This window comes from Triturus cristatus, chromosome 1_1 (genome assembly GCF_964204655.1).
Source record: "Triturus cristatus chromosome 1_1, aTriCri1.1, whole genome shotgun sequence".
In the NCBI taxonomy this organism is placed as follows: domain Eukaryota; kingdom Metazoa; phylum Chordata; class Amphibia; order Caudata; family Salamandridae; genus Triturus; species Triturus cristatus.
This window is the reverse complement of record NC_140579.1, coordinates 756,088,224-756,091,639: the sequence shown is the minus strand read 5'-3', so window position 1 is coordinate 756,091,639 and position 3,416 is coordinate 756,088,224.

The following is a 3,416-nucleotide window of genomic DNA, read 5'->3' as shown; positions in this document are numbered from 1 at the left end:
GGTCCCCCGGGTGTCCGGGCCCCGGGAGCTCCGCCGGGCCTCCCATGCCTGAGGCCCAGCATGGGGTCTACGAGCCCCCCCCCCCCGAGGCCTGCAGCCCTGAAGCCCTGGAGCCCTGCAGCCCCGGAGCCCTGCAGCCCTGGAGCCCTGCAGCCCCGGAGCCCTGCAGCCCTGCAGGCTCGGAGCCCTGCATCCCCGGAGCCCTGCAGCCCCGGAGCCCTGCAGCCCTGGAGCCCTGCAGCCCCGGAGCCCTGCAGCCCCGGAGCCCTGCAGCCCCGGAGCCCTGCAGCCCGTGAGCCCTGCAGCCCGTGAGCCCTGCAGCCCGTGAGCCCTGCAGCCCGTGAGCCCTGCAGCCCGTGAGCCCTGCAGCCCCGGAGCCCTGCAGCCCCGGAGCCCTGCAGCCTGGAGCCCTGCAGCCTGGAGCCCTGCAGCCTGGAGCCCTGCATGCCCAGAGCCCTGCAGCCCCGGAGCCCTGCAGCCCTGGAGCCCTGCAGTCCCGGAGCCCTGCAGCCCCGAATCCCTGCAGCCCTGGAGCCCTGCAGCCCCGGAGCCCTGGAGCCTCAGAGCCCTGCAGCCACGGAGCCCTGCGTGGGCAGGCGGGAACCCTAGCGCGAAGGCTCGGGGTTGGACAGATGGGAGTCCTTTCAGTCCCGGCCATCTGGTTGCACCTCTCCCCTCGGCCATCTGGTCGCGCACAATGCTTTCCAATGGGGTGACCAGATGGCCGGGCCGGCCTGGAAGTCCCGATGAGGGTCCATTCACCTCCCGGATCCCAGCCAGGGCTCCAGGAGGTCGGGCGTGTCCACGCCTAGGGTCCCCTCCGTCACCCGGAGCGCCTGGGTTACAAGAAAGGACGGGAGCCTTCCTCCGGATTAGTAGGGGCAGGGTATGCCGGAACACCCCTCCGGGGCCGGCAGTTCCTTGCCGGGGACCAGATGGGCTACACCCGGGCAACATCCTCCCAGGCCTCCGGGGCTTCCCTCCACCGGCCCGCGGCGTGGCAAAGTGCCCAGGGCTCCACGAGTCCCGGGCAGTCCTCCCCCGGGCGCCTGGGCCACCGGGCCCCGAGAGCCCCGGTGGTCCTCCCCGTGTCTGAGGCCCAGCCGGGGTCCCCCAAGCCCACCCCGGGAAGCAGAGTCCCCCCGAGCCCTTACAGGTGGGAGCCCTACCGCTCTGGCTCGGGCAGACGGGAGTCCTTTCAGGTGCCGGCCATCCGGTCGCTCCTTTCCCCTCGGCCAACTGGTCACGCGCAATGCTTTCCAATGGGGCGACCAGATGGCCGGGCCGGCCTGGAAGTCCTGATGAGGGTCCATTCACCTCCCGGATCCCAGCCAGGGCTCCAGGAGGTCGGGCGCGTCCGCGCCTAGGGTCCCCTCCGTCACCCGGAGCGCGCGGGTTACAAGAAAGGATGGTAGCTTTTCTCCGTATTAGTAGGGGCAGGGTATGCGGGAACACCCCTCCGGGGCTGGCAGTTCCTCGCCGGGGACCAGATGGGCTACGCCCGGGCAACATCCTCCCAGGCCTCCGGGGCTTCCCTCCACTGGCCTGCGGCGTGGCAAGGTGCCCAGGGACGGGCTCCACGGGTCCCAGGCAGTCCTCCCCCGGGCGCCTGGGCCCCCGAGCCCCGAGAGCTCCGGTGGTCCTTGTTGGACTTGGCCCTTCTGGCAGGTTCACCCCTGAACTTTTTGCTTTTACTGGTGACCTGGTGGTAATGATTTTTGGTTTCTGCGCACTTTCCCTGTGTCCCAGAGTAAAGTGCGTGCGCACTCTGAGTGCATGTGGTGAGATAGGCCTGCCCTCCCATAGGAATGCATGGGGAATGTATGTGTCCCTGGTAGTTCCTGATGCGTGGGGTGTGCAGGCTCGAGTTTGGTATGTGCAGACTCGTGTGATCGAATGCTTCGCAATGTTGTATAATGCGTTATTATGTCATGTGCGGAAGTGCCACTTCTAGGAGTTACAAAAGGGGGTGGTGATGGACGGAGCATCAGAACCAATCAAACACTCACACCCAGTCAACAGATCTGGGTTTGATCCATCACCGTTCTTTAGCCCACTCTGCCACCCCAGTTCAGACATGGCCATATGCAAATCAGTCTGACCCTGTGCCTCATGGGAACAGTCCAGCCCGAACTGCCAAGCCATGCCTTCCCTGGACCGGAAACAAGCTTCCTAGGACCGGTTTCTGGCATTTCAGCCGTCTTCAGCCAGGCTTGCTTGAATCCAGTGGCAAAGTGAGCAAGGGACTCACGTCTGAGCATACCCTGCCAACTTATGGCGAACAAAGCGGTACAAAAGGGGGTGGTGATGGACGGAGCATCAGAACCAATCAAACACTCACACCCAGTCAACAGATCTGGGTTTGATCCATCACCGTTCTTTAGCCCACTCTGCCACCCCAGTTCAGACATGGCCATATGCAAATCAGTCTGACCCTGTGCCTCATGGGAACAGTCCAGCCCGAACTGCCAAGCCATGCCTTCCCTGGACCGGAAACAAGCTTCCTAGGACCGGTTTCTGGCATTTCAGCCGTCTTCAGCCAGGCTTGCTTGAATCCAGTGGCAAAGTGAGCGAGGGACTCACGTCTGAGCATATCCTGCCAACTTATGGCGAACAAAGCGCTTTTCGCCATAAGTTGGCAGGGTATGCTCAGACGTGAGTCCCTTGCTCACTTTGCCACTGGATTCAAGCAAGCTTGGCTGAAGACGGCTGAAATGCCAGAAACCGGTCCTAGGAAGCTTGTTTCCGGTCCAGGGAAGGCATGGCTTGGCAGTTAGGGCTGGACTGTTCCCATGAGGCACAGGGTCAGACTGATTTGCATATGGCCATGTCTGAACTGAGGTGGCAGAGTGGGCTAAAGAACGGTGATGGATCAAACCCAGATCTGTTGACTGGGTGTGAGTGTTTGATTTGGTCTGATGCTCCGTCCATCACCACCCCCTTTTATACCACTTCTAGGAGTTGGCATATTAGTGTAAAAGGTGTCTGGCGTGTGATTGGCTGGAGCTGGCTGGTGAGCCTGGCTCCAGGAGTCTGGTTGGGTCTGCCCCAGTGGTGAGTGTGAGATTAGCATGCGGATGGCTGGGGAGGAGTGCACCTTGGACCTGAATAGGGCAGGGCTTTCCCCACACAATGCTGGCTCCACCCCCTGTGGTGCGACTGATGACCCTAGCCCTGCCAGTGAATAGAGTGAGGGGCTGAGCACATCAAGGGTGCTCCCCAACCAGCAGCGACTGGTTTTTCCCCTCACCCTGAGCAACAACAAAGGGAAAAGGTGTATAAGAAGGGGCTGTGTCCCCTTACAATTTGTTCTGCTTTTGATCCTCACAGGAGGGGGCTGCTGCTGCTGGAGGCCAGGAGGAACCGCCACTTAGGACTGCCTTCCTGTCTGGAGGGCCCAGTGAGCTGGCCCCTGG